The 19,899-nt window shown below is 54.6% G+C and overlaps 1 protein-coding gene and 1 long non-coding RNA gene across 8 annotated transcripts in view; both read left to right on the top strand.

The window, feature by feature from the left end:
* The first annotated feature begins 393 nt into the window (after positions 1–393).
* On the top strand, positions 394–3,193 carry LOC129657342 (uncharacterized). 2 transcript variants are annotated; one of them, XR_008716693.1, is made up of 3 exons: positions 394–570; positions 2,115–2,348; positions 2,503–3,193. It is a non-coding gene; the product is annotated as an uncharacterized LOC129657342 (long non-coding RNA). The 2 variants fall into 2 exon arrangements; XR_008716694.1 differs by lacking the exon at positions 394–570 and adding an exon at positions 683–837.
* Positions 3,194–3,804: 611 nt separating this feature from the next.
* The window catches only part of NSD2 (nuclear receptor binding SET domain protein 2), a 76,960-nt gene continuing 60,865 nt past the window's right edge, over positions 3,805–19,899 (top strand). For 3 of the 6 annotated variants that reach the window (XM_055589277.1, XM_055589273.1, XM_055589279.1), the window contains exons 1-3: positions 3,837–3,929; positions 5,127–5,166; positions 18,397–18,515. The gene's annotated coding sequence lies outside the window, so the exon portion shown is untranslated. Of the gene's footprint in view, positions 3,930–4,414; positions 5,167–18,396; positions 18,516–19,899 lie in introns of those variants that run through there. The other 3 variants (XM_055589275.1, XM_055589274.1, XM_055589276.1) reach the window with 3 other exon arrangements.

Genomic DNA, 19,899 nt, shown 5'->3' with positions numbered 1-19,899 from the left:
AGTGAAGGACAGGGAAGCCTGGTGTGCTACAGTCCATGGGGTTGCAGAGTTGGACACGACTGAGCAACTGAACAACAAGCTCTGGGGAGAGGGGTGGGCTGGAGAGGCACAGCTCCACGTCTTCCCCATTCCTGAATGTAGGATTCAAGTCTCACTGAGGAGTGGGCTTTGTGTTAAGGGCGCTGGGGAGCCATAGCAGGATTTTACGCAGGTGGGTGACATACTGTGGTTTAGAAAAGTTCCCCTGGCTGGGTGCAGAGAATAAACTAAAGGAAGAGAAATCGGTGGGTTGAAAGCTGCCTCCTAATTCCTAGTAAGAAGCTGAACTAAGGGCCTGTGGGGGAGGGGCAGAGTGGCAGGGAAGGAGCGGCCGGCTCAGTGGAGGACTTAGGAGGAGGGGTGAGCCCTCGGCCGGAAGGGGACTTTGGTGGGGGTGGGGAAGATGGTTCTGAGGTTGCCCTCAGGAGTGGCCCACTGTCCTGGGCTGCGGTTTCCTCCTGGAGGCTTAGGACAGACACTGCAGGCTTCTCAGGGCTCCTAGAAGTCAGCCCCGAGGCGGCTGGAGAGGAGGTGGGCAGGGAAGCTGGGAGGCCTCTGGCTCAGGCCTCCCAGCCAGGACTTGGGCGGGGGGCTTCTCAGCAGGGCTTCAGTCTCCATGTCCATCTCCTGGCCTGCCGGGGGCCCTGCTCAATGGCGGGTTGGCCCACGTGACCCAGGGGCCTTACGCCCTGCTGGCTCTGTGGGCTGGCCCAGGGAGCTGAAGTGGTGCTTGGGCCTGGCAGGAGCTGAGGCGAGCTGGGCCTTTGGAAGGGCAGGCTGTTAGCCTAGGGAACACAGGTCCGAGCTGGGAAGGGGCCGCAGAGAAGGCCTGGGGTGTGAGGCCCCCTGCCCGTTAGGCCTGGGTTCTGGTCTGCCCTGGGCTGAGAAAGGAGGGTCTCTCCCCTCCCCTCCTTGGAGGCAGGGGCCACCTGGGGCACGGGAGGAGGGGCAGCTTGAGACCACTGGTTTCCACTTGGAAGCCCTCTTTCTTTGGCCAGGGATGGAGAAAGGCTGGGGTCAGAGTGCACACATCCCCATGGAAACAGCAATGAGCCTGGCCTCTGGGGGACCCTGGCTCTGATGGGGGATGGGGTGGCCAAACCGGGGCTCAGGGACTCTTTTAGCTAAGGGGCCTGGGCTTGGCCTCTGGTAGCAGCTCTGACAGGGAGGCCTGGGCCTGGGTCGATGGGGAGCAGGGAGGCAGAGTGGGCTCCAGCCCGGGTCACATGAAAATCATGGAGCGGGTCGGGCCTCCTAGAGCTGTATGCCCTGGTGGGTGGTAACAGACAGCAGGCAGCCAGAGGTGGCCTGGCTGCAGACCTCGTGGCCAGGGAATGCCCAGCTCCGTTTGACCCCTTGTTCTGTCGGCTGGGCTGGTCCCAGAGCTAGCAGCCAGGCCTGGGGTACCCTGGTCCTAAATGCCTTGCCAGCGTGGCCTTGGTCGGAGAGGCTGGGTGGGGGGCAGCAGCTGGGGGCTGAGATGGAGGACCGCTGAACCCCAAAAGGTCAGAGCAAGGCTGGATTTGCCCTCTGAAATCCTCTCCTGTGTGGTCACTACTTCACATCGGGAGCAGACTCGCAGTCCCTTGGTCTTCTGTAATCTCTCCTCTCCGAGTGTGGCGCTTTCATTTGGAGAAGTGACTGAGTCTCCAAGAGGCCGAAAACAAGCTTCAGCCCCAGCTGCTGACGTCCTTGAGTGCCCCGCAGCCCTCTGGGCCCACTGGCCTTGGGGCTCCCACTGCCCTGGGCCTCCCCAACCAGAAGCCTACCTGTCAGTCCTGTGAGGGCCTCTTTCTCCTCTGCACGGATGGAGACCCAATTGTGGGAAATACACTCTCCACGGCAGAGGCCCCAGAGTGTGCAGGGCTGGGGCTGTCCAGCTGGCCAGATTCGATGAAAAGGGCTCGGGACCCCCACAAGACAGCAGGGCTGGCCCAGGGAGGCCTGCGCTGGGCGGGAAAAGATCAGCCAGCCCCAAATAACTTTCAAGAAAATCCAAACACACGCTTTCATGTTTTGAATAAATTTACATGTTGATCGCACTATTCTAAATGCAATTTTTTTTTTTTTTTAAGAGGAGCCCTAATTCCAAATCTGTGAAATCAAAAGAGATGTGGTGGTATCTGTCTTGTACTGCCGTGATTTAAAGCTACTGAGGAGGCAAGCAGTTTTCAGGCTTGTGCCCCATAGGGATTCCAGAGCCAGAGAGGCAACTAGTCTTCTCCCTACAGCCTAGAGATACGGCAAAGTGCAAATGTGAACGGGCCAGCGCCTAGCAAACACCTTCCAGGGGCTCCTGGAGGCCAGAGGTGAGTCCTGGCAGTGCCAGATGGGGGAGGGGTGTCTTTTCTGGCAGCTGAGGCTCCCCAGCACGCTGCAAGGGGGCAGCACACAGTAGGACCTCACCATATGGCTCTTGGACGGAAGGATGAACAATCCTGTAATCCCTGTAATCCCTTTCAGCTGGACACCGCGAGTGGCTGCCCCTGGGACGGGGGAGACCAGCGATGAGGTGGCTCTCTGGAGCTGAGGCTGGATAGGAAGACCGTCCTTGAACAGGGCCCCGATTGGCACACTCTGTCCACCCTATGCACCAGCCCACTGTCCTCACGGCATGCTACAGTGATCTTCCCAAAGCTGGCCCCTGACCATGGGCTGGCACTCCTGGGCCTGCCCTGCCGTTCTTCCCCGCCCCAGCCTCACTAGAATGGCACAAGCCCCCAGCAGTTTGGGGGCCTGAGACGAGACCTGTTTCTGACCACGGATTTCCCCACCACCCCCAGATCCAGACCAGCCAGACAGGAGCCTGGGCGGTGGGGGAAACGGGCTGAATCCTCGCCCTGCAGATATTCTGCAGAAGGAGCCACCCGCCTCCTCTCCACCGCGCCAGCCGCCCTGTCGTTTGTGACCATCTATGCCCAGTTTGTAATGTGGGATCCAGGAGCGCAGGCACGGCGAGGACCTCTGCACTGGGAGCCCCCTCCACAAAGCTCCCCTGCGAGTTCCGGCTGGGATTCGCCGGCGGGGCCGGCTGGAGCCTGACCTCCGCCCTCCCGGATCGCGGCGGCACGACCAGACCAGGTACCCATCCCCGCCAGGGCTCCTGCTGGCCTGGGACCCCGAGCCACTGGCGCGAATGACTGTTGGGGCGCGAGCCCCGCGGCCAGCACGGGCGGACCCCCTGCGCACGGCGCGCGGGGCGGCTGGGAGGGCGCCACCTCCCATGTCCCGGCTGGAGGGCCGCCGGGGCCGCGCTCGCGCGGGGCGACCTCGCCAGCGGCGATTGGGCGCGCGGCCGTGACGTCACCGCGCGCGCGCGCGCTCAGGGGTCTGGCTCCGGGCTCCGGGCTTTCGGTTGAGCCGCCGCCTGGCGCGCGCCCGTGCCGAGTAGCGGGAGCGGGGCGCGCGCCCGGCGCCAGGCTGAGGCGGCTCGCGGGGTTCCCGCGCCCCCTTCCGCGGCCCGCGCCCTCGGCACCCCAGCGGCCGGCCGTTGTCCCAGACCCCCGGCCCCGGGGCCCCCGCCCGCCCGCCGGGCCGCCGCCGCCGCCCCGCCCCGCGCGGATTTGAAAAGCCCGGCCGCAGCCCCGCGGGCGCCGCAGCCAATCAGCGGCGCGCACTTTCCCGCGGCTTCTGCGAGGCGGCGGCGGCCCGGCGGCGGCGGCGGCGGGCGGGAGGCGCGGGGGCGGGGTCGGCGCCGCGCGCGGAGAGCCTCGGCCTGGCCGCGCTGCGCCCGCCGCCGCCGCCGCCGCCGCCGCCCCCTCCCCTCCCCTCCCTCGGCCCTGCCTCCCTCCCCCGCGCGGTCCCGGCCCCGGCCCCCTTCCCGGCCGCCGCCGCCGCCGGAGCCGCCGCGCCGGAGAGCCGCCGCCGCCTGAGGATGCGCCGCACAACAGGTCACTGGCGCCGCTGGCCCAACCGCCGCGGGCCTGAGGGGCGGAGGGCTGAGGGGCTGAGGGGCTGAGGGGCTGAGGGGCCGGGCGGGCGCGGCCATGTTGGGCCCGGCGGCCGGCGGCTGCACCTGTGCCGGCCCGACGCGGGCCGGCGGCCTTTGTTCGCTGCGGCGCCGAGCGGGCCGGGCCGGCCTTTGTGAGGCGCGGGTCGGGGCCGGGGCCGGGCGGCGGCGGGAGGGGCGGCCGGGGCCGCGGGGAGGCGCTTTTTTGTCCGCCAAGGCCCCGGTTGACACTCGGGCTGCCGGCCGTTGGTCAGCGCGGGCGCCGGGAGCCCCAGGCCTGGCAGGTGGCGGCGCGGGGACCCCGCCCGGGGGCTGCCGGCCTTCGGCCGCCCGCGCTCGGCCGGACGGTGGTTCCCTCACGGGGCCCCGGGGGCGCGCGCGATGGAGCGGCCGGGGCCGCCCGGCAGGCTCTGCCCCGCTCGCCAGAGGGCAGTTAGAAAAAATCTCGGCGTTGAAGACACGCGGGTCTCGAGCCCGGGCAGAGGGCACAGGAGCCGGTGCCGCCGGCGTCTGCTCCCCCGGTGTCCGCGCCGGTGCCGGGACGTGAGCGGCCACAGGCTTGACAAGTTAGTGCTGCTTAGGCAGGTGATGAGGGCTCGGGGCGCGTGTGCGCGCGTCCCAGAACCGGGGACCCCCTCGGTTCGGGGGACTTCAGAGCGAGGTTAGGGAAGTTCTTGAGGACTGACAACCCCGCGCTCTAAGGCCTTGACTTTTAAATGACTTAAACGCCGAGATACGTGTTCCCTAATCGCCCAACGACTTAAAAAGTTAACGTTGCCACTGCGCGTTGATAACACGGACCGTCATATTTATGTATTTTAAAATGAGATGGTCGAGATGGAAGATAGTTAGGAGCCATCTCATTTATGCAGCGCTTTCATTTTCCCAAATGTTTCCCATGTCCTCGTTACATGTGTAAGTGTGACCAGAGCAACATGAAAAAGCACCACTCCAACCAGTAGCTCGGAGGAAACCAGTCGTGGGAGCGCAGCCCTTTCCTGGTGTGCTCCGTGCGTGCTCCGGCGCCCCACCACCGACCGGAGTTCAAATCTAAACTGCCGCCTGGAAGTGAAGAGGACTCAGGCCTTAAGCACGATTACTTTGAGTCATTTCCTTTTCTTTTCTTCCATTTTCTCAGACGCTCCGCAGCCTTCAGTTTTGGGCCAGTGGTTGGTAAAGTGAGTACTTTCTGCACGTTTATGAGTTTCTGTAAGCTTTTTTTTTTTTTTTTTTTTTTAAGAACTCTGATCTATATAATACAAAAATCCTCGCCTCCTAACTGCATTACTGCAGATCAGGCTGGGCTGGGATTCCAGTGGTGAACATTCCAATTTAAAAGTATCAGAAAAATAACTTTCTGAATTTCAAAAAGTGATGGGCTTGATATTCCCTGGTGGTCCAGTGGTTAAGACTCTTCGCTTCCAGTGCAGGGCCATGGGTTTGATCCCTGGTCAGGGAACTAAGATCCCACATGCTGTGTGGCACTACCAAAAAAAAAATGATGGGCAGTTTATTATTCTGTGTGCACATTTGTGATATATGTTATGTCTAAACTAACATAATTTGAAATTTATGGAGACACAACAGAACAAAACAGTGAGTTAAACAGGTTACCATATGTGACTACTAGGTTTATGGGTTTTATTCCACCGATTTAAACAGGGCTGTTAAAATAGTACCTGCTTAAATGTGAGGACTCAAATGAGGAATAAGTCGGAATTGCTAGACTTACACGTTAGGAATTAGAGATCTTGTGACTTAGGGAAGAGTGGGTCAAGCCTGCCACCTATTCAAATGACCTCTCCTCCTGCAAGTAGTCCAATTAAAAAAAAATATTTACTTTTGGGCATGCTGGGTCCTTGTTGCTGCTCAGGCCCTTCTCTGGTTGTGGAGAGTGGGGGCTACTCTCTAGTTGTGGTTCGTGGGCTTCTTCTTGAAGTGGCTCCGCTTGTGCAGCACAGGTCCGAGGGTCACTCGTGGCGCACGGGCTTAGTTGCTCTGCAGCACGTGGGATCTTCCCAGACCAGGGATGGAACCCATGTCTCCTGCTTTGGCAGGCAAATTCTGTACCACTGAGCCACCAGGGAAGCCCCTACAAGTAGTCCAGTTTTAAAAGGCTTACTCATATGGCATAATGTAAACTAACTAGTTACTTCCTTTTTTATGGCTTGACGCTTCAGTTTAAAACAGGTAAAAGTAGGTGAAGTTATATTTACTAAGAAGTGCTGGTGAGGGGATAGAAAACACTAATAAAATGTTGCTATATGAGATTGGGGTTGTCCTTGAGCACATACAAGCATGTGCTAAGGTGAAGCTAAAGTTCCAAATTTATTTTCTCCTGCCATTTTTAATCTAGACAACCTTTCTCAGTAAACAATTCTAAGTAAACATTTAATCAGTGGGAGTTGAAGTTATTAAGCTTTTTACTTACATATTCTGGTATATGGTTTTTGGTTGGTTGATTTTTGTTTTTTGTTTGGATATAATGCTTGGCTATAGAATGTATGCAATTTTGGATAAGCCTCTTAGTCTTCTAAGCTTCACTCCTTGCCCGGCTGCAGTAATTGGGTCCTTGTTCCTCAAATATGTGGTGCCCTGTCTTGATCCAGGCCTCTGCATGGACTGGTGTTGTGTGTGGACCACTGCTTGTCTTTTCCTTAAAGTTTTTTTTATTATTTGAATTTTATTTTTATTTTTGGCTGTGCTGAGTCCTCCTTGCACTTGCACAGGCTGTCTCTAGTTGTGGCTTGCAGGGGCTACTCTCTTTGCAGAGTACGGGCTGTGCGTGCTCAGGCTTTCGTAGTTTGTCACGTAATTTCTCCGAGGCATGTGGAGTCTTCCCGGACCAGGGATCAGACCTGTATCTCCTGCACTGGCAGGTAGGTTCCTAACCACTGGGGAGCCCTGTCCTCCCATTTTGAACACAGAGGACTCAGCCCTTCAGTGGCCTTATGTTACCTTTTTCCCTGTTGGATGAGCTCTTGGAGGTAGGATTCTTACAGTCTCGGGCGATCTGGCCTCTGCTCATGCCTTCCTATGGCAGGCACTCAGTGAGTGCTGAGTAAATGGGCTTATGACTTGGGACAAACAACCCATTTTAATGCCAGCATGTGGCCTGTTTGCTTCTCTTTTTTTAAGTCCTGGTGAAGCAGAAAGGGCCCTTCTGGAAGTAACTGAATATGGAAAGTAAGGGGCTGGCTTAAGGTCTCCCTGCTTTAATCAGGGAGCCAAGACACTGTTTGCCAGGAAGGCCTGTTTCTTTTCTTTTCCTTTTGTCTTTGTAGCTAACTCAAATGTTAAATAAAAATTAACTGTGAAATATTGCAAGCATATAAGTACAACAAGTAACAGAACAGACCTGTATGTACCACCAGGATGAATCAAGCAGTGATGTTTCTACCGTACCTCTCTCCCTGTCCCTGGGCAAAGTAAAAATATAAAATATACAGAAGCAGGAGGTGACATGGAAGTTCCAGAGGATTATGTTTATACTTTGCAAACTGTCTTTATGTGATTTGTTAATTTTGTTTTTAGGAATTGTTATTTAGGGTAAGCACTTTGGGGAGAAAAAGACTCAAATGAGTTACCCCAGCGATTGGTCAGCATTTTGCACTTGTCTGTTGGTTACAGTATAGCGTTTGAAGGAGCTGATTGATTTGATGAGATTTGCTTTGCCAGTTAAAAAATTCAAGATATCTCAAATTAGTATTGTTCTTGAGTCTGTCTTCCAGAAAGCAAAGGGCCAAAGATGAATTTTTCAGAGCGCCTGAATGTCTGTAATACTTAATACTTTCAACAAGGTATACAAGGATGGAAACGGCTAAGTGGTGGTTGAGCTGAGTGCCAGCCTGGTGCCCAACAGCCCTAGTGGTGAAACTTCCCTGGTGGATGTGGAGAGAAGAATGTTTTGTCTTCTTGGAAGGAGTTGGGAGCTCAATTTTTAAGTTAACTGGGTTGTCACAGAAAGAATCAATGGTATGAAATAAGTTTGTTATGCTGTTAAGGGTATGTTTCTATCAGCAGCGTTTCACATTTTAATTGATTTTTCACTTGTGTTTGCTGTTGTGTTACGGAGGCTGACAGGTCAGGAAAAGTGTTTCTGACTCCAGCTTTCCTCCCCTCAGTCATCTCTCCGTGCTCTGCCTGTCTTTCTGAAATGCGCGTGTGGTTCTGTGAGAGCCCACTTTTCAGGGATCTCAGGGCCCTTTGGGGTTCAAGACCAATCTCTCACTGCTCTTTCTGCCTCTCACTGCACTTTTTTTTTTTTTTGGCTGTGCTGTGCAACTTGTGGGGTCTCAGTTCCCCAACCGGGAATTGAACCTGGGTCCTCCGCGGTGCAAGCTTGCAGTCCTAACCGCTGGATGGCAGTGGGAGTTCCCTCACTGCACTCCTTAGCTTGATCTCACCTGGTCTTTTCAGCCCTTTGTTGTGGCTGAGCTTTTCCTTGGGCCTCTGCTCGGTCAGTTTTACCTCCGCATTCCCCTGTGACCCTCACACACACACAGAGACTCCAGTGCCTATGTGGGCACCACTGGCTTTCCTATGCATTCCTTCTCGTTCAGCTCTCATCGTGCACCTCACTCCTAGAAAGTGGCCCCAGACCCCAGCCTGCCTTGGGAGCCCTCAGGAGTGTGTCTTGAGCTCTGGTGCTTGGCTGGCCCCCTCCCGGCCCGCCCGGCCTCTGTCTCAGCCGCGCTCGCCTCTGGCCTGTGTCAGGCACTGCAGCCACGCTTGGCCCCTGGCCCCTGCATCTGCAGTTCCTTCTACTCAGACACCTGCCTGGCTGGCTCTTTACCTGCCTTTACGTCTTTGCTTAAACTTCCCTTCTCAGGCACCACCTTGACCCCTGATTTATGATATCCTTTTGCTGTCTGGCCCTACCCGTCTGCCTCCACTTCTTTTGCCTAGCTTGTATCCTCTGACATTCCGGGTGTTTTCCTTATTTGTCTGTGTGCCAGACTGCATCAAGAGGTCTATAACAGTGGAGATTTTTCTCCTTTTGGCTTTAACTACTGTCAGGCTCCCAGTGCCTTGAACAGTACTTGAGTGAATGTCAGTCCTTCAGTGACTGTATGAAGACTCTCAGCCCCTTGTGTGCTGGCCAGTGCGTGAGAAGTGGTGTGGATCGAGGGCAGTGGTGTGACTGTGCTTGCTGCCCTGGTGTGAGGTGGCAAAGGTGGAGGAGGCCCAGGGCAGGTGAGAGAGGCCAGAGAGGAAGCTGGTAAGCCAGTGCTTGAGGACGATGGCCTTCCCCAGACCCAGGGAGTCTCCAGGAAGGGTGGACCGATGCAGGAGAGAGGGCCGGCGTGGCCCTGATGGGCTGGGGCAGCGCATGGCGCTGAGGGTAAGGGGGGACGGCTGAGTGACCCTAACATTGACATTTCGAAAGATTTGAGAGGGCACCATTTTCATCTCACTGCAAGCTAGTAAAATGGAAAGTGGGCCTCATTTCTGATTTACCTTGGTACCTTCAAAAAGAAACTGATCTCACCTACCAGCTGAGAGGTGTCCCTGGTGCCTTCCTATTCATAGAGGAGGAAGCCCTTGGTCTTGGGCATGGTGTGAGGGCCCTGTGTTTTCCTGAGGTCTTCACTGGCGGGCCTCTTGCAGCTGCTCTGAGGTCTCATCGCCATGCTGCTGCCCCCAGGATGAGCCGCGCTCTGCCGCGTGGCTCCCTCCGTCCCCTTTCCCCGCCGGTGCTGCCAGCGCTGTATCCACGGCACTTGGGATGCTCCCAGGTTGGCTGTTCCTCTGAGCGCCAGGCCCTGTCCTGGCAGCACATGGCTTGGGCTCTCACCCTTCACGTCTCCAGGTTCTGAGTTTTTCAGGGTGAGCTCTAAGTTGTCTTCTGGGCTTCAAGCGGCGCCCAGTGTTAACTGAGAGTTAACTCGTGGAGATGTTCATACTTTTGAGTCTTCTGTTTTCCCAAAGATATATATATGTGTGTGTGTGTGTGTGTGTGTGTGTGTGTGTGTGTGTGTGTGTGTGTATGTGTGTGTATATGGCTGTGCTGGATCTTAGTTGTGCCGGGGGGAATTTTTTTTTTTAAGTTGTGGCATATGGAATCTAGTTCCCTGACAAGGGATCAAACCCAGGCCCCCTGCATTGGGAGCTCGGAGTCTTAGCCACTAGACCACCGGGGAAGTTCCCTAAAGATTTTTATTTAATAAAAATTGAATTCCTGGGTTTTTACGATAAAAGTATGTGTTAGAAATAAGAGCTTCCTGGAAATTCCCTGGTGGTGTGGTGGTTAGGACTGCCTGGTTGCCCTGCTGAGGGCCTGGGTCCAGTCCTTCCTGGGGAACCAAGATCCCCCAGGGCGCACAGCAGAAAAAGAAAAGAAGAAATAACAGCCCCCCGTTTGCATCCCCCCAAAGATGGGAAGTCGGTGCCATCTGTGCAGAGTGGCTCCCCCTGTGTCTTAGAGCAGCAAATCTTCGTTCCCTCCTCTCACTGAATCCTCACAGCAGGAAGCTGAATCCCAGAGATGTTAAGTACTGACCCAGAGTCACAGGCTGTAAGTGCTGGACCTCCTGCAGGGCCTGACCTCTGCTTCTGTGCTCTGGGAACTCATTGTTCTGCCTCTCAGGGGACATTTGAACATCAGACCGTCTAGACAGGAATAGGAGGATGGGCCGTTATATTTCGTTAGTATGGCCATGTACTTCTGGTGGCATTCCTCCATTCATGGAGAATTAGGAAATTAGCTGTGTTCCATTGATGAGCCAGAACTCGTGTCCTTGGTCCCCTGGACTTGACGGACCTGTGAGGGGGCTGTAACGGGAGAGATGGTGGACAGAAGATTACATCTTTGAAAAATCCGTGAAACTGTCTTGCTCAATAACCGAACCTGAAAACTGATCAGGCCTTTGGTCCCATAAGCATTCACCAGGAGATCCGGGGTGGGGAAAGGAGCACAGGAGGCTGCGCTGCAGGGTCGCCGTTGGCTGAGGACGCGCGGCCCTGCAGGACTGGCGACAGGCCTCCTCCACCGGAGAAGAAGGGGAGTGTGGGCCATGCAGGCTCCTGGAGGCACCCCGGCCGGTCGCCCACCCGCAGCGGGGCTGTGTGTCTCCCGGGCAGGCCAGTTAGGTGGGGGTGAGGCGGAGCGCGACTTGTGTGTTTGTGACAGTGGGACACGGCCTCGGTTCTCATTCGGGAGCTTTCCTGCTTTCAGCTGTTACAGTAGTTTTGTTTAAGAAAGGAATTTGTGTCTTGTAGAGCCGCATACAGAATTTGTCAAAAAGTGCCCCACCGTCTGGGGCTTGCTTCCCAGTTGTGTGGCGAGGGAGCGGCTGGGCGGGCTGGCCTGGGTGCGGCGGCACACGGAGCAGGTTCGTGCATTCGTGGTCTCCATGACAGAGGGGGAAAGTCGTGAAGGAGACTTGCTGCAGACTCTGCTGCACTTGGTCCATCTGTACATCCACAGGGCGTCATGCCTGCCTGGGGGCTGAGGCGGGTACAGAGCGCGGAAGAGGGCCCGCGTCGGGTGGTGAGGGCTCTAGAAGAGGGCACGCCGGCGGAGAGCCCGTGGCAGGAGAGGGCCGAAGGTCAAAGGGGAGGGCACTGAGTGCAGAGCAGGCTGTGGAGGCTGCACGGAGCACTTTCATCTGCAGAGGAGCGTGAGGCCTTGCGGGTTCAGGCGGGCGTGTGAGGGTGGGCGATGCGCGTCTGTTTGCTTTGGAAAGCGCGTTTCTCAGGGTTGTCTGAGCTGGTGTGGGGAGGATTGGGGCGAGGCCATGGGAGGTGGCCTGTGTGTGCTGGCTGTCTGCGTTAGTCTCCCCAGCTGTCTCTCTGAGTGCCCCATAGGACTGGGCAGACTGCCCCCCTTGAAATTGGGTGTGGCTTCGTGGTTTGCTTTGGACAGTGGAAAGGGGCACATAACCTTTGACTGGAGACCTGAGAGCCGAGTGCTTGGTACGTTCCCGCGCCCCTGCTCCTGGTGGCAGCGCACAGGTACACGCTCCGAGCGAGAAGGAAGCCTCGGGGTGAGCCAGGTCGCTGCCCGGTAACCTGGTCCTCCAGACCTGGTTCCCAGACTGGCCGTGTGGGCCACCCCGGACCGTCTTAGAAGCACGGGCTGGGGCCCACCTTCTGCCTCCCGAGGCCTGAGCTCCAGGGCAGGTGGCCGCCTTTGCAGGGTGCCTGAGCCCGCCGCGCTGAGAACTGTGCCTGGAGTTCCCCGAAGGCCCAGCGCTCAGGCCTGGCGCGGCCCTGCTGAGGGGCGCGGGTTCCGCAGAGGAGTCAGCGGGAAGGGCCTACAGTCAAGCCATGAGGCCCGTGGGTTGTGGGGAGGGTGTCAGTGACCCCTGAGTTTCTGTCTGACAAAGCCAGACAGAAGCCCATTCACTGTCCAAACAAGATCTATTCTTGTGAGATTTCATTTACTTGGGTTTCGAGGTTTAGAAACAAGGACAAGGTTAAAGAGGAATTTTTAAAACTGTCGTCGATGCCTTCACCCCCAGGTCAGTTTCTCCGGGGCGCCCACACTGTCACTGCCCTTTCTCTCTGGACTCCCGGCTTGCTGTCCCCCACCTGTCCTCCCTGTGAGTGGAGGCTCCTTGCTGGCGGCCCTCGCCCCTGCTCCCCACGGTGCCCCAAGGACAGCACCACCTGCATGCCTTTAGTGGGCACTGAGGACCCTGGGCACGTCCGTGTGGAGCAGCTTGCTCCGGGCCCGCAGGGGTCCCGTCTGTGTGACTTGGAGCCTGGGCCCTGCCCAGTGTGGGGTGCCAAGATCTCTGACTGCTCTGTGGCTGGGGTCCTGGGGCGGGAGCACTGGCTGGCTTCAGACTCTTTGCTCTTCCTCAGGTGCGAGGCGGGGGCCTGGGGGAGCAGCGCCCGCAGGGGAGCTCAGGGAGACCCCAAGGGCGCGCCCCTGAGGGTTCCCCTCTTTATTCTGCATCGGAAATTGTCCCTGATTGCGGAAGACTCCTTGGGATTAGGCCTCATGTTGACAGTTTATGGATTCTCTTCTGTTGAGTTCTGAAATCTGTATAAAAAAGTATTTATTTAAGTTCAGCTTCTTATAACTTCTTTGAAGACGTGACCGGTGTTCTGTTTGTGCAGCGCAGAGGCTGAGCCCGTGTGCATGTCTCAGGCCCCGGGTGCTCACAGCAGCCCTGTCGGCAGAGGGCCCGAGCTGCTGGTCTTCGGCCGGTGTCCGAGGCCTGGCACCCCCTCCCCTCCCCTCCCTCTGTGAGTTCCCAGCACGGGAATGAGGTAGCAGAAACAGTTGTGGATTCCAGCGTAGAGTTTGTGGAAAGCTGCTTTTCAAGGGCGTGTGGTTCCTTGACGGATTGTCAAGGTGAACAGTGAGCTCAAGCAGCAACTGGTGTTTTGATCAGGACGCCCCTGGGGGCCAGGGGCTCGGACTCGGCCCGCCCAGTGCCGGGGCCGCGGCCGCTCCTGGTCCGGAGCGGCCCCCCACACGCCGGCCCCGGAGAGCCGCCTGCGGCAGCAGAGCTGCTGCAGCCAGAACATTTATCTCTTGTAATCAGAATACATTTCATGAAAAATTTGTATGAATCAGAAAAGTGGGAGGAAACTGAGATAACTGTAATCTTACCAACCACATGTTTAGGGATATATTTCCTGTTTGATTTTCATTCATCAGACTGAACCAGGTGCCCTAAAGACAGTTCCCTCTGTGAGGGTCAGAATGAGATGCAGCAGTCTAGGTGACTATTCCAAGGAGACAGCTGCTTTGCTCTTTCAACTGTTTCTTATATCTATCTATTAAAAAAAAAACTTGCCTATTTTACAGAGTTGAGAACTTTGAGTTTTGTGTGTTATGTGTTCAGTTCTATCTTCAAGAGATAAGAATTTAGTGTTCTTTCCGCCCCACTTCCCCTTCCCCGGTCTTCCGAGTCCAGTGGTGTCCGGCTGTCTGCGCCTTCCTGATGAGCTGTTCCAGAGCGCCGTGGCTGAGAGCACAGCGGTGTGTGTGTTTAGTCTCGCAGTGTGGCCTTGTGTGCCAGGGCTCACCTGTCACTGCCCACGTGCTGTCGGTCTGCGTCCCTCCCCAGGTGCCCGGTGCTGGGGGCTGTTGGCCCGGGTCCGCCATGCTCCCCGGCTTGGGCCGCCCTTGAGGCAGCTTGGGCCTCCTCACAGCATGGTGGCTGCTTCCTGCCGCAGGAAGTGAAGCTGCCGGTCCTCTTGCTTTTTGCTTGTGTCTTGGCTGCACCACGCGGCTTGTGGGATCTCAGGTCCGCTGCCTGGGCTTGAAACTGGCCCACGACAGTGGAAGCCCGGAGTCCTAACCACTCAGCCGTCAAGGAGCTTCCCTGCGGACAAGCCTTTTATTTATTTATAAAAACACTTAAAAAAAAAAGGATGTGTTTGATTTATTTGTTTTTCGACCGTGTGGCATGCAGGATCTTAGTTTCCCCAGCCAAGGATTGGACCTGTGACCCGCAGGGGAAGCCCAGAGGCGTAACCCCTGGGCCACCAGGGAAGCCCTGCCAGTCCTTTCGGAGGTGAGGCCAGCTCTGGCTTGACATTGATCTTGCTGTGTGCAGTTGGGAGCAGCCACAGGCCTGGGCCAGGATCAAGGATGTGGAGAAACAGACTTTATCTCTTGGTGGGGGGATGACAAAGAATTTTTGGCCATCTTTAATATGCCACAGGTTTTGTTTGACTCTTTTTTTTTTTAATTTAAAAAAATTTATTTTAATTGGAGATTAATTATTTTACAATATTGTGATTTTTTTTTTGCCATACGTTGACATGAATCAGCCATGGGTATACATGTGCCCCCCCCATAATCCCTCTCCCACCTAATATACCACAGTTTTAACAGTTTTTATTTATTTATTTTAAAAATTTTGTTTTGTGTTTTGGCTGCACTGCAAGACTTGTGGGATCTTAGTTCTCCGACCAAGGATTAAACCTGGCAGTGAAAGTGCAGATTCCTAATCGCTGGACCACCAGGGAGTTCCAACAATTTTTGGTTTGAATGGATATTTATTAATTGTTACATTGTTTAGCTGAACACTATTTTCCTAGTGAAAATTTTTTTTTTTTTTTTTGTCTATTTGCTTAGTTTTCCATGCATCTGTTACTAATGCAGGCTCAGGTTTTCCAGATGAGTTGTGTAAAAAGCCTTTTGAGATGGTCAGTTACGCGTTTTTCCCTCAGGGAGCCTGTCTGCTGGAACTGTTTGTCTTCCTGCTCCAGACGGGGCTTCCTAGACCTGTGGCACGGCTGCAGGCGCTTCGTCTTCTGCGGGAGACCACTCACCCCTTAGGTCTCATGTCTTCCAAGGTTTGCCTTCATGTTTTGGTGGTACGTCTTTTGGGGGGTTATCTCAGAAAGTGTGGGAGGCAGTGTTAAATTTTAGAGACCTTGCCTGCCAAAATGATCTGTTCTGTGCTTAAACTTGATGATAGCTTGTCTAGATACGTAATTTAGATTGAAAATAGCTTCTCTCAAAAAACTGAAGATGGGAATTCCCTGTTGGTGTAGTGGTTAGGACGCCTTCCTTTCACTGCTGAGGGCATGAGTTCAATCCCTGGTCAGGGAAATAAGATCCCACAAGCTGAGCGATGTGGCCAAAAATGAAAATAGCGGAAAAATCTGACGATACTGCTTTGTTATTCGGGGGTTTTTCATGAGTGTTTCCTTTTTTAAGATAACTGATGCTGGCTTGTCACCTACCTTCACCCCAAACCACGTGGTCTCTTTTGTGTTCATCCTGTGGAGTGCTCAGTGGGTCTCTTCAACCTCTTGATTCTGGGCATCTTATTTCTTTCCTGATGTTTATAAATCTTGACTGCACTTGTTTATATTTCCCCCAGCTTTATTACGGTGTAATTGACAAGTAAAATCTTCAGTTTTCAGTGTGCAGTGTCTAGGGGTGTGACAGGCAGCTCTCCGTGGGGGTTGAGAGTGAGCCCTCAGAATTCTCATCATGTGTCTGTGAGGTGATGGATGTTCACTGAACTTAGCGTGGAAATCATTTCCTTGTGTACATCAGAATCATCGTGCCATACACCTTCAACTTACACAGCGTGTGTGCGTGCTCAGTCGCGTCCCACTCTTTGTGACCCCTGGACTGTAGCCCACCAGGCTTCTTCATCCATGGCATTTTCTGGCCCAGAATACTGGATTAGGGTGCCATTTCCTGCTCCAGGGGATCTTCCCAAAGTCTCTTGTGTCTCCTGAATTGGCAGGTGGATTCTTTACAACTGTGCCATATGGGAAGGCCTGAAATTTATACAGTGCTGCATGACTGCATGCATCTCAATAAAACTGGAAAAGAAAAGGAATTAGGACTGAAAAAATTGTGTACAATGTAAGGATTCGATCCATCATATGCACCGTAAAGTGGTCACTCTAATCAAGTTAACACATCTGTCTCCTCCCTTAGTTCCCTTTTGTGTGTGGGGGGTGAGCATGCATCACATTTTCTCTCCCAGCAAGTTTCGAGTACGAAGCCCGCTGTTCTGATTATAGTCCCTGGACTGTGTGTCTTTAGAACTTGCTCATCTCACAAACGAACGTCTGTCCCTTTGGCAGTACCTCTCGGTCTCTCCTGCCCCTCAGCTTCTGGCAACCAACCGCCCATTCTACTCTCTGCTTCTACGAGTGTGACTTTTATTTTAGATTTCACGTATAAGTGAGAGCATGCAACAGTTTAATAGAACGTCCTCTGGGCTGATCCATGTGCAAATGGCAGAATTCGTTTTTAATGCCTGAATAATATTCCACCATATGCATAAGCCCCTCCCTTTTTTTTGGCCACTCTGTGTGACGTGCAGGATCTTAGTTCTCCCACCAGGGATTGCGCCCTGGCCACCTGCATTGGGAGCATGGAGCCTTAGCCGCTGGACCACCAGGGAAGTCCCTAAAGCCCATCTTCTTTTTCCATTTGTCTCCACGCGTGGACTGTTGGGAGTGATGATGCAGAACGTGAATCTGCGGACGCGTCTTCAGTGTCTGGGCTCGTTTCCGTCTGGTGCGTCCTCAGAGGTGGGCTTTCTGCGTCCCACAGCAGCTCCGGTTTCCATTCCTGAGGAGTCTGCTCTCTCCTCGCAGTCGCTGTGCCGGCTTACACGCCCACCAGCAGTGCGCAAGGGCTCCCTTTTCCCTGTGGCCTCACCAGCGCTTGTGATCTCTTTCTGATGATAGCCATCCTGACAGGTATGAGGTGGAGGCTCATCATGGTTTCATTTGCGCTTCCTGAGCATCTTCTCCTGTGCCTGTTGCCCATCTGTATGCCTTCTGTGGAGGAATGTCAGTTCAGGTCTCTTACAGAATTTTAAAAATCTTGTGTTTCTGGAACTTGTGCCACATGGATGTTTCGTTAGCGTGGTCTTCAGATTTTTTCCTTTTTCTGCCCCGTGCTGCTTCCTTCCTGCCCCTTCCTCATTTACTTTCCTTTTTCCTTAGGTTTCCTCTTCCTCCTCCCCTCGTCTTTCTTCTCCTTCTGTCTCCTTTCCTGCCTCCACCCCTCCTTTCTCCTGCTCTGGCAGTTCTGTAGGGACCATGATATCTGGGTCTCTCTGTTTGTCCCCTTAGTGGTTGTGGAATGCAGTTACAAAGAGAGCAGTGATTTTTTAATTATTTTGGAAATATTTTTACATTTTCACAATGTTCCTTTAAAAATCGAAAGAAAAACTATAAATAGATAATATGTTCACATGCTTCAGAGTTGAAAAGTTTAGTGTGAAAAGTCTCTCCACTGCCGTGTCCCCAGCCACCTAACCTCCTCCTGGAGGCGCCCAGGCTCCAGGGTGGCCCGAGCGAGCCGAGGACAAGTGTGTGTGCTTGGCGGGTTTTCTCTTTCCCTCTGGTGTGTTCCTCTAGATTCCTAGCTTTCTTTTGCTTTTACATTTTTATCTCTCAAGTTAAATTCTCCCCAGATGCCTAATGGCCCTCGTTGCAGGCCCGCTGTTGAGATGGAGGTCCCGGAGCTGACGACGGGGCTCTGGGTGGGGGCTTCGCCGAGGGCCGATGGGTTGGGACCCACCGGCAGTGTCCTGGCAGGTGGCCTCAGCGGGCTGTTTTGCAGTCTGCTGCCTGGAGCGCCCGCTCTGGCGCCCCCGTCCTTTGAGTGCGCGCCACTTCTCCCGCTGGCTGCCAGGCTATGGGTGGGGCGGTTGGGACTTTGGTCTTCAGACTTCGGGCTCCCAGTGTCGTGTAGCACATGCCCCTGCTATTATGCCTTGTAAGGCATATTTTAGAGGGAAAATAGGAAATACCTTACAGATATGTGAATGATACATCTTAATATGATGACGCCTTTCCTACTCAACAAAAGATTTGATAGTTTAAAAATTAACATAAAATTAATCAGTTAAGCTCTTGTGAAGTATATAATTGGGTGGTTTTTTTAGTACATTGTTGGTACAGTGTTAATGCAACCATCACCACTATCTAAATCCTGAATATTTTTGTCACCCCAGTAGGAAGCCCGGTGCCTGCTGAGCAGTCACCCCTCCTTCCTGCGTGTCCCCAGCCACCACTCTCCTTTCTGTCTCTGGACTCTCCTGTTCTAGACGTGCTGTAGAGACAGAGTCGTGTGGTAAGTGGCTTTCTGTGACTGGCTTCTTCAGCTCAGCGGTGTTTCTGAAGCCTTGAGGTTTGTCCGTGTTATGGCATGTGTCAGTATTTCATTTTTATGACTGAATGTCCCATTGTATGGCAGGGTCCACTTTTTCCCCCGCCAGGTGGCTTGTGGGATCTCAGTTCCCCCAGCCAGGGGTCACACCTGGGCCCCCGGCAGGAGAAGCATGGGGTCCTAACCACTGGATGCCAGCAGAGTCCAGATCACTTCTGATCTCATCTGTTTATCAGTTGTTAGGACATTGGGTTGTTTTTTTTTCCTTTTGAAAAATAATTTTGTGAAAATTCTTGTACAAGTTTTTGTATGAATATATGTTTTTAGTTCTCTCTTGGGTAGGTTCTAGGAGTGGGATTGCTGGTTCGCGTGGCAGTTGAGGGACTTCTTGATTGTTCCCAGCTGCAGCTGCTCCATTTTCCATCCCTGGCAGAGTGCGAGGGGTCCCGAGATTTGCCGCTCTGCACAGAGACGAGAGGACAAGCAGGCCTGGGGCCGGGGGTGGCACCAGCCTGAGTGTCCGCACAAGGCTAGGGACGGGCCACAGGCAGAGAGCACCCGGGTGGCTGTGCCCGGGGCTGGCCTCGAGCTTCTCTGAAGTGAGCACAAAATGAGGAGCAGGTCCGTTACAAAGGCCTTACTGTCTGCAGAAGGAGCAAAACTTTTGCTGTGAGTGAGTTCTCCATTCTGTAAACTAAAGCCTCTCAGTAGAGAGTCTGGCAGAGTGACGAGCTGTTGGGTCCTCAGCCCCTGTTCTGTAGCAGACTCCATGCTGATCCCGCTGCTCCACACGGAGTTTTTTGCCCTGAGACTGGAGGTCCTATGGTCATTCTGCGAAGGCAGCACCAGTCTGTTCCAGGGAGACGTGTGCAAATTGTTGGAAAGCAAGGCAGTGTTAGGGAGTGTGTGTGCACGCTTCCGTCATGCTTGCAGACTTGACTTTTCCATTTAAGTCTCTCTTCTGCTTCCGGACGAGTGACGAGCTTGGTGCCTCTCTGGGCTCTGGGCGAGGCCTGCCTGCTGTCCGGACTGAGCCTGCCCCTGGGGACTCGGCTCAGCATTGCAGCCTGGGCTCCGCAGGCTGCAGCTACACCTGGAGCTCCGGGAGGGCGGGCGCGGCGGCCTCCTGAGCGCAGGGAGGACGCTCTTCTGCCACCCTTCCACCCTCCCCCAGGCCTTCCCTTCCCCTCTGCCCGTCTGTACCTTAGACCCTTCGTCTCCCCCTCTGGAATATCAGCTCCCCAGGAGCAAGGTGTGTGCTCTGTTTACTGCCCTGCTTCCGCATGTTGGAAACGGGCCTATGCGCACTGGCTGGTTCTAAACCATGTCGTGTCATCCGGGCACTTCT

The sequence above is a fragment of the Bubalus kerabau genome, chromosome 7 (genome assembly GCF_029407905.1).
Source record: "Bubalus kerabau isolate K-KA32 ecotype Philippines breed swamp buffalo chromosome 7, PCC_UOA_SB_1v2, whole genome shotgun sequence".
Classification (NCBI taxonomy): domain Eukaryota; kingdom Metazoa; phylum Chordata; class Mammalia; order Artiodactyla; family Bovidae; genus Bubalus; species Bubalus kerabau.
The sequence above is the reverse complement of the archived record's forward strand: the minus strand, read 5'-3'. Positions and strand labels throughout refer to the sequence as shown.